The sequence below is a fragment of the Heterocephalus glaber genome, unplaced genomic scaffold (assembly GCF_053883595.1).
Source record: "Heterocephalus glaber isolate CG9 unplaced genomic scaffold, H.glaber_assembly_v1.0 deba00000896, whole genome shotgun sequence".
NCBI lineage: Eukaryota > Metazoa > Chordata > Mammalia > Rodentia > Bathyergidae > Heterocephalus > Heterocephalus glaber.
Window position 1 is genome coordinate 6,976,692 of NW_028258170.1, and position 10,240 is coordinate 6,986,931.

A 10,240-nucleotide genomic window follows, 5' to 3' on the forward strand; every position below is an offset into this window, starting at 1 on the left:
ATGTGATTTCATACAGATATATAGAATAAAGAAGAGGATCTACTGTATACCAGGGTCTGTACTGGATAAGTCTTATTGGGCTTGTATTTTACCCTTATAATGCCTCCATGGATTTATATTATTATTCTCATCTTACAGATTTAGAAATATATTCAATCAGATTAGGAATGTAAAATTCAGCAGTATATTAACCATTTTCATTGAGGGGTGCAGTATCTGGCTTCTATTCTTCCTTATTAGAAATCTATTAAAGGCGCAAATGATAGTAACAAGCATAGAAGCTTTTAAATAGAAGTTTTATTAATTTTAAGACTTGATGTTAAAACTGCAATTTTGTGTAGATTTTGCTTTAGCCTACTTTAACTAGCCCACTTTATTAGTGTTCTACCTAGTCCCACTCACATGGACTCTCTCATGCTTGGGAGCATCGCTGCTTGTTTGTCCTGACCTGAAGAATCAAGGACCAGAATATCTATGACAGAAGTGAGGATTTGGAATGTTAGGCTCTTCCTAGATACAGGGGTAATCGCTACAATGCCACTGTGAGCTTGTGATTATTATTGGCCACTGTTCATTAGGCATGCCAACTGAACTAACAAGAAGTTTGTATTTGAAAGATAATAAAAAATTAGCCTCCACTCTAGAGATAGGTAAACAAAAGGCAGAAAATAATGAAACAAAAAGTTTCCTCCAGAAATTTTGAGTCATATCTTATTCATAGAAGTATTTCTCAGAAGTTGCAATACCTACCCTCCAGGAACAGACTGAAAACTTTCCATATAAGCTTTTGCAAGAACAGAACTGGAGAAGGGGTACCAGCATCATTCCCTTCTCAACTTTGTTCTCAGCGATAATGGGTGGGTGAATAAAGAAACATAATCTGTTACTTCCTTCATTAAATTGATTCCTAAGTACTTCATTTTTTTTGATGCTATTGTGAAAGATGTGGTTTCCCTAATTTCTCTCACAGTGAGTTTATTGTTCGTGTATGGGAACACTTTTGATTTTTAGTGTTGACTTTGTATCTCACTGTTATACTGAATTAGGTTATTAAATCTAGAAGTCTTTTGGTGAAGTTTTTGGGATCTTCTATGTAGAGTATCATGTCATCTGCAAATAATGATAATTTAGCTTTGAAAACTGCAGCACTCTGAAAAAGGAGATAAAAGAGGATATCAGAAAATGGAAAGATATCCCTTATTGTTGGATAGGAAGAACCAATATAATGAAAATGACCATACTCTCAAAACTGTTATACAGATTTAATGCAATCCTCATCAAAATTCCAATAGCATACTTCACAGAATTAGAGAAAATAATCCTAGAATTCATTTGGAACCAGAAGAGACCTAGAATAGCAAAAGCAATTCTGGGAAACAAGGGCAAGGCAGGGGGCATCACAATCCCTGATTTGAAATTATACTATGAAGCTACAGTGATAAAAACAGCAAGGTAATGGCCAAAAAAGAAAAAGGAAAAAAGCCAGACCCAAGGACTAATGTAACATACTAGAGGATGTAGAAACAACTCCAAACACAGTCACCTTATCTTTGACAAAGGAGCCAAATACCTTCATTGGAAGAAAGATAACTTATTTAATAAATGGTGTTGGAAAAACAGGCTTTCCACATGCCGAAGGTTGAAATTAGACCCGTATCTCTCATCATGCACTAAACTAAAGTCAAAATGGATCAAAGATCTAAATATTAAAACAGAAACATTAAATCTGCTGGAAGATAGAATAGGTACAACTCTTGAAGACATAGGTGTAGGCAAAGACTGTGAACAAAACCCCGATTATACAGGAAATATCACCAAGAATCAACAACTGGGATCTCATTTTATTAAAAAGGTTTTCCACAGCAAAAGAAATCACCAGGGCCGGGATTTAGCTCAGTGGTTTTGCTGCCTAATGCGCAAGTGCAAGGACCTGAGTTCAATCCCCAGTACTAAAAAAAAAAAAAAAAAAAAAAAATCACCAACAGAAATTTTTTTTGCCAGCCATTCTTCAAAGGACTAATATCTACAATTTACAAAGAACTAAAGAAATCTGACCCCCCAAATTCGAAGGCCCAACCCAAAAATGGGCATCTGAAATGAATAGACACTTCTCAGATGAAAAAGCAGAAATGGCAAATAAATACATGAAAAAATGTTCTGTATGTATCACTGGTCACTTGAGACATGTAAATTAAAAAAACACTGAGATTCCATCTCACTCTAGAAAGAATGGCTATCATCAAGAAATCAACCAGTAACAAATGCTGGCAGGGCTGTGGGGAAAAAGGAACCCTTCTCCACTGTTGCTGGGAGTGTAGACTGGTCCAACCACTGTGGAAATCAGTGTGGAGATTCCTCAAAAAACTAAAACCAGAGGTTCCATTTGACCCAGATATTTCCCTTCTTTGTATCTTCCCAAAAGAATTAAAAGCATCACCACAGTGATATATGCACATCCATATTTATAGCAGCACAGTTTGTCATAGTTAAATCTTGGAAACAGCACAAATGCCCACCAACCCATGAATGTATAAAGATGTATTTTTTTATACAATGGTGTACTTTCTTACATAAAGAAGGATAACTCTGAGGCATTTCTAGGTAAATGGATGCACCTTGAGACCATACTCTGAAGTGAAATAAATTGGACACACATGTTCAAATATCACATGGTTTCCCTGGTGTGAAAAACTGAAAGTGTAAATAAGGACAAAATGTATAATAGATACTGGAAAATAGGAAGAAATGTTCAGATGGGAAGGGAAACTAGGGAGGGAGAGAGGGAAGGGAAGGAATGGAAAAGGAAAAAAGAATAGAAGGAAAAAATGGAAACAAAGCTTTTGTAAATAAGAAGGGAAAGGGTTGGGAAGGAAAAGGGAAAAACGAATCAAGATATTTCATGTACAGTACAAATTCCATATAATGAATGTTATGTATATCTAAAAGGTACCAATAAAATTAATTTAAAATAAATAAAGTAAAGGTCCATCAGATCTAAATACTCTTGCCAATAAAAAAATTCAATCAAAGTTTTCATTAAAAGGATCAGGTTCCTAGTCTTACAGAATTACCCACTCTCCTTTTCCATTGTTCTAATACTGAGTTCTTAACTGGCTGGAGAAAAGGGAGAGTAGAAAACTCACTTAGAGAAAGCTGACTCTTTGGGGTGATGACATAGGAACCATGCAAAGGGGAAATTTTCATTGTGATTTTAAAGTACTTTCTAATATTAAAAAGGAAATTAAATACCTTGCTAAAATGAGATTTTTGAACTATTCTTTGGTTTTAGAAATTAAAGTTCAAAATTATATTTAAAATGTCCCTTTAGTCCAAATAGTAATGTAGTTTTTTTAAAAAAAGGATGCTTTAACTTTTAGAAATTACTTGATGCAATCAATAAATTGAAAGTTTTTATTATGCTACCGTTGAACCAGAGCCTCAGTAAGTTTCCTGCAGTCTGGTGGCCTTTATTGGCTTCCGCACTGCTAGGGATTGTGATGGGAAGAGCAAGGCCCTGACTTCCTTTTGCCCAACAGACACTTACTAAACACCTGCTCCATACCAGGTACTGGGCTATGGTGCTTTATTAAGCCCCACCACAAGCTTACAGAGAAGAAGCCATTATTCCCCTCTCCTCCATCAATCAAGTCCCCAAAAGGTTGTATAATATGCTCAACTTTATGTTTCTCATTATATAGTCTGGGGCTTGGTTCGCAATCCAGGTTTCAGTGACTCCAAATCCTGTGCTGCTGTTTCCCTGGCTGTACCACATTGCCTTAGATACACAACTTCATGGGAGGTTTCCACTTCTCTTGGGGGCCACACAAATGTACAAGATGCTAAGAGTTAATAAAAGGTATTAAACTTTATGCATTGTGAGAGAAGTGGTTAAGGCTACATCTATGAAATGGGAACTAACATTTAAAGAAGGGAATGCACAAATACACAGACACACACAGAATCTGACAGATTGGATTCCCAAATATGGACACATCTTTATAACTTTATGCAGAATATAGTCACTACATATCACATTTTGGCGGGCTTGAATAAAAACAATCATGGTCAAATTGCACTAAGAACTTCCTTCTACTTTTCCTGAGTATAAGTGTGTGTGTTGTCAAGCGGAGAGTGAAGCTGTTGGGGATGTAGGTAAAACAGGGCGTAGAGCTTCAGAGAAGTTACAGGTGGAAAGGAAATCAGATGTGAGGTGTGGCTGGGAGGAAGGTCAGAAATTAGAAGATATAGACCTTCCCGGTGTCTCTGTGTGACTGTAAGGATTCCTGGGACAGAGAGCACTCACTGAAGGAGATGTAGGTGTCTTAGTTACCTTTCTCCTTGTGGGGACAAAATACCAGACACCCACAAGGAGGAGGGGTTTATTTTGGCTCACAGTTTATAGAAGTTTCAGTCCAGAGTTGGCATTTCCTCAAACACAGATTATCATTTTTCCACCCAAACCAGCTTTACTTTCTGAAGTGATTTCTTCAGCTTTCTTGGAGACAGGCAGGGCAACATGGCAGAGGGCATAGCAGAGGAGAAACAGTTCATGGCAGGACATGCAGCAGGAAGCAGAGAGAGATCGAGGGAGGAGGAGGGCTATAGATCCTTGCAGTCCACCCCCACTGTGGCTCATGTCTTCCACCAGGCTTCAGCTCCCAACATCACACCCAGCTACAAACCCATCAGTAGACTAATCCAGTGATGAATGTCACACACCCATGATCCAGTCACCTACCAAAATCCCCACCTATGAGCACATGAGGCTTTGGGGGGACATCTAGATATAAACCATAAAAATAGAGGATGATGAAAATGTGCTATTTTTTGCTGGGTATGGTAGTCCATACCTGCAGTCTCAGCACTCCGGGAGGCTGAATTAGGAGACTCACATTCAAACCCAACCTGGGATATGTGTGAGTTCAAAATCAGCACTGTAAGAGCCTGTCTCAAAAAAGGGGATGGACATTTTTCCATTGAGGTTATAATTGGAATTTGATCTACACTTTGATTGTAGGTGTAAATACTTGACTGTTTTTAAATATAAAGCACTTTTTTCCTATATTACTTTATTTCATATATACTGTAAGATCAGATAACTAGGTTAATATCCAATTATTTGGAAGTTATAGAATGTGCTTAAAACCCTAACAGTAGCTGATGAAGACCAGCCAGTATCTCGTGGTCTATGGGACTAGACAGGGCTTTCTCATTGTCTCTCCTGTAACTTGTCTTCCAATCACATTCCTTTCCAGCATTTAAGAAAAAGATTCTTATGATACTAATTTTGAGAGTTGTTCTCAATGCTTTAATACAGATTCAACATTAATGACAGAATTCCTGACCAAAAAATCAGAATTTCCTGTCCTCTTAATTCAAATTGCAAATCTATATTTTCTTCCTTTCTGATCTGGTCATTATTGCTCATAAATTTCTTGGCATTTCCTCAAGCTCAGGTTATCATTTTCCTGCCCAAGCCAGCTTTACCTTCTGAAGTGATTTCTTCAACTTTCTTGGAGACATTTTTAACTCATTCTCTCAATTTCCAGGCTAAGAATAGAACCAGGGATGAGACCTGCTTTGAATTCCATAGGACTAGACATTCTATTACTAATTGAAATAAAAACTAAAACAAAAAATAAAGTAACTAAAACAAGCCCTGAAGCTGCTCATTTGGTTGTCTATAAACCTGTCTGCTGCCAGTGTCTTTCCTTCACATCCTGAGCTCATGTTCTTGGATGTCTCCTCCCCCTCTTTAAAATTCCCATTGATTAGAATTTACCAAATGCAAACATAACTAACAAAGAGGACTGGAATCTCACTGTATGATTTGCTACAGCTCTGAAGACCCCTTGAATCATCCTTTCCAGTTCTGTTTCTCTCCTTTCAGACATTCTCTTGCTTCTCAGAGTTAAAACTGAAGTCAGTGTTTGAGACTTTCTGCCTAAATTATCTCCTAGGTCATCTTTTCTTTCTCCAGGACACTGTATGCCACAGGTCTCTACCTTGTCCCTCCCCTGATCAATAGTAGACTCTTAGCTAACCAGGAGTTAACCCTCCATGCCTAATTTCCAAGGCTCTTTTATAATATGTCCCTATACTCTCTCAGAAGAGAAATGGTTTGGATTATTACGTGATAATTTGCTAAACTGTTCCCCGGAACTGTTTTAACTTGCTTCCTGGTCCCGAACCATTAAGCACAAGTTTTTAGTAGCGCTAATATTGTTATGGAACAATATTCCTTTTGGCAGAGGCATCTTGACTTTGAACTTCTCCCGGTCCTTTCACAGCTTCTCTGTCTGGATCAGCTAGGGCAACAGTGGCCTCAGCAACATTTTGCATTGAAGTGTCCTCCTAAGAGGAAAGGAGAGAGAGCAACAATGGGCAAGCAGACCTCCTTGCTCTGATTATGGAGCTGAGACTAGTTTTTTTCTTGACCCGAGTATTATTTCACCGCCTTAACCTGGTGTTTTCTCACGTGGACACTTAATTTCTGTACCTCATCTTGTGTTTTTTCTTTCGTTTTTCCTCCAATTGTGTCTTTAAATGTCCTGAGTACTTTGAGTTTAAGCTCTACAATGGTAATAAAATATAATAATTTTTCTTGCATCTAATTTTGTATTCTTTTCACCAGATTAGGAAAAAAACTCTCTGCAACTTTTCATTTGCAAAATCCATATTTTGTAATTGTGGTATTTTGAGAGCATCTAATAATAAACACAACAAAGAATTATTATATTTTAGACATCATCATTACTTTTTGAAAATAATTTGGTTTTTACTTCATCTTCTTTTTACTTAAACAGTCAAAGGATTCATTCAGTTTCACTGGGGTGTGGTAGTTGGGTAGTAAAAATTATTTGATACTTTATAGGCAAATATCCAGTTACATTGTTTGTGTCATATCTTTTATTCTTTACTGAGTACCTATTATTAATTCATCTAATGATTTCCTCAGGACTATTTCATGAATCATATTAAAATGGAGTTTATGTCATTTTATGAATATATACATTTTATAGTAAATATATATATGCATAAATAAGGCAGTAGTATGAAGTTTAGAATATTGATTTCCATTGTCATTGTGTCAGAAGCATGGAAATAAGCCACCATTCCTTGAAATTATTACTTTTACACAAAACCCATTAAACCAATGCTAATCTTCAAATAAATTTAAGAACTATTCTTCTTGGGACTTGTCTTACACACCACATAAAAACTGTGTTGGAGTCCCATATTTCTGTAGCGTTGTCCTGTGCATATATGTAAATAAACATAGTTTTTCTTTTGTTCAAAAAAAGAGAAAACTTTGTCTTAATATTTTATAATTGTATTTAGTGTGATGATTTTTATTACTAGAAATTGTATTACCTTCTTGGATCTTTTTCTTTAATAATACTAAAAATTTCCAGGGGTAGTGAACACTTTGGTATTCAACTTGCTTTCAAAATATAATTTTATTCACTGTGCTTTTGGCTGTCCCTAAAATTAATACTTGTTCTTAAATTTGACTTGTTCTTTTTCAGTGAAACAGTCTCAGTGTAGAGGGATTATGATGGGTTCGATTTCAGCTTCCATCCTGGTAACGCTGTCTTGTGACCTTGTACTGTTGACTTGGTTTCTCTGAGCCACAGTTCCCCATGTGAAGAGTGGATAACGGTTCTCATTTTAAAGCATTGTGAGGATTTAATAGCACAGATGCTTCTAGAGGTAGGACGTTGTGCTTCCTGTGTTTGTAAGAAGTTTCTTAAGATTTCAGTGAAAATGGGCAGGAGATGGGATGCGTGTTCTGAGGTAACACATGCAATAGCTCAAGACCCTGCGTTGATAGATCCACAATAAGAGCTGCTTTCCCTTGCTGTCCTGGAACAGAGAGGGTGGATAAAAATTTCTGAATAGGTTTGAAAGTGAATGGAAAATAAGAAAAATAAATAGCAGAACTGCTATACTCATTTGTAAGTTAAGAATCTGCAGTGAACTCATTGTTTGATTCTTCTCTTCAGCAGAATTCCCAGAAAAATTCTGGACAAAGCTAAGGACTGTTGAAGGTCCTGGATGGCTGTGGAGAACTAGTGATTTCATGTGGGTAGGTGTCTTTTTCTTCAGCAAGCCAGCCTCTCATTTAAGAAAGGTGGGATTATATTTCCTAATTAATGTCAATTTCAATTAATATTTAGACTTTCATATGATTAAGCAAACACTATATCCCCATGCTTTGTGTTTCTCATAACTATCTTTTCTTTGGTTTGTTTTGGTTTGTTTTTTTCTGGTACCAGGGATCAAACTCAGGACTTTGTGTTTGGGAGGCAGGCACGGCGCCACTTTGCTAAATCCCTAGCCACTTATCTTTTCCCAATCTATGCTTTTCCTCAAATATTTTACAGATCTGAACTATTTAATCTTCTTTGGACATCTCATCTGAGGTTTAGCTACCTGTGCCACCAGAGGGATATTAAGGGTAAATAGCAAGTTGAAAAATTTGCATTAGATTTTTAAAACCCTATCCTTCTCATAGAAAATCCAGATGAGGTAATGAGATTCAGCTCCTCCCCCCCCTTCTCTCTCTGTCTCTCTTTTTACTGAGTGCTAATTAAAAATCTTGTCAGCAGCAATGTATAATTTGTTTACACCCTGAATTTTTTGAACAATATTTTTAAATATATGCAAATTTTATTTCTGCAGGTATATTTTTCCTCTAATTTTGAATAAACTTGAAAAAAGATAATTTATAACATCAGAATCCTCATAGTGAGATGATTATCAGCTTCCTTGTCACTAAAAGATGCGAAACATGAACACCCCAGGAGGCAGGAGTCTGTGTGGAGTAAGTTAAGAGTTTTGAAATCCAGTGAATTTGGCTTCAAGTCCAGGCTCTGCTATTTTCTTGCCTGCAACTTGGGGCTGGGTACCTCATCTTTTTCCTCATCTGAGAAACAGAGGTTATAGGAGTATTGTCTTCCAGAACACTTTTGAGATTTTTCCTAAGGACTTACATACAAAGGAAGCTTTCATTAAATGATAGCAAGCCTGATTTCAGTTGAAGAGGAAAAAAGAGAGGAGGTGGGAATACAGATTCCCTTGGGATTTGTGAAAATCAACTGTCTACTTATTGGTCAAAGCCAGTGCCTTCCAACAGCCTCCGAGCTTCCAGAGGATTTTGGATTGGTCACTGTGCTTAATCTGTACCTGATGGTAGGTAAGAGTTAGTATCATTCTTGTGATGAGACAGATACTAAGGCCTGGAAAGGTGCATTGCAAATAAGCAGCAGAGTGTGGTCTCAAATGCCTGGTAATTGGGCTCAAAAGCACTCTTTTCCCAAAGCAGCAAGAGCCATAAGACCTCACAGTAATCAGGCACCGAGTCCAAATCCAGTCCTCATTCTGTAGTCACCAGTCCCACGCGGCTGAAGCCTAATGTCCATATAGGTATATGGGTTTTTGTAGGATAAAATTTAAGATTGGCCTGCTAATTATAGAAATATTATTTTTCTGAATATTTGTTGGGTTTCTACTGAATTAAATCAAACTCCACAAAATTTACTATTGAGTCCACTCTTCAGAAACCTGAAATAACTGTAAATTCAAGTTCTTTTTTTTTCCTTAAGTATAGACTCAGTGTTGTCTTCATTACACATTATCCAGTTACACCTGGATAATCTATCATTTCATCATTTCCTGTTGTTTTAAAGTGGAGTGCTTACATATGTGCCACAGTAGGAAGAGGTGGCAGTACAGGTGCTTTGTCCAAGTGCAAGCAGTTAGTTAATAACAGAATTCAAGTTAGAATCCCAGTCTCACAATAGTCTGTGCTTCTCTGTGTCTCTCATTCTCTTAATGTGGCTTTATGTTGAATAATGGATCTGAGCCAAGGGAATATATCACAGACCTTTAAGTTTTGGAGTTATAAGAAATTGGAAAAATAAACTCTTATAAGGTTAAAATTTCTCAAATTTTATCCTTGTTCAAAATGAATAATATTTATATTAATAGTTTTAATTTCATGCTTTACCTACAAAATAAAACTATAAAAGGTCATCTTATTCATAAGTTTACATTTCACTGAAGATTGAAAATCATGCTAGTGAAGCTTCATAGCTGTCTTATTTAGTGTGGTTGTAAAACAGAGTTGTTTAATCATCAGCAATTATCAGTATGCTATGACTCTGCCACTGAGTATTTTGATGCAAGGATAAGTCTGTGGATTTTGATAAATACATCTTGAAATAAATAAAACCAG